The sequence below is a fragment of the Alligator sinensis genome, unplaced genomic scaffold, assembly GCF_000455745.1.
Source record: "Alligator sinensis unplaced genomic scaffold, ASM45574v1 scaffold227_1, whole genome shotgun sequence".
Taxonomy (NCBI): domain Eukaryota; kingdom Metazoa; phylum Chordata; order Crocodylia; family Alligatoridae; genus Alligator; species Alligator sinensis.
This window is the reverse complement of record NW_005841966.1, coordinates 2,763,328-2,763,691: the sequence shown is the minus strand read 5'-3', so window position 1 is coordinate 2,763,691 and position 364 is coordinate 2,763,328.

Sequence of the window (364 nt, the reverse complement as noted above, 5' to 3'; positions counted from 1 at the left end):
CATTTTCTTTTCCAACTCTGCCAACTCATTTTGCATTCTTGTCATAATTATTAGCCCTCAAAGAAAACACCTTAAAATATTCTTTCTTTTTGGCTAATTCATTCTGTCCATATACATTACACTTCAACTTGGCTAATCCATCATCGGTGGACTTTAGTATTATATTAATCTCATTTTTATGCTCTTCCCCCAAAGGACAGTACTCCTTAAACAAAAATAAAGGTCAGTCAGTAAAAATGCAAGAAACCATGGATACACAATAGAATATTTTTGCAGTTAATAAGCTAGAACACTAGAAACATAGATACACAATTTAAAGCGGCGATACAAGTTAATGAAAAATGGGGTATATGTCATTAGCAAT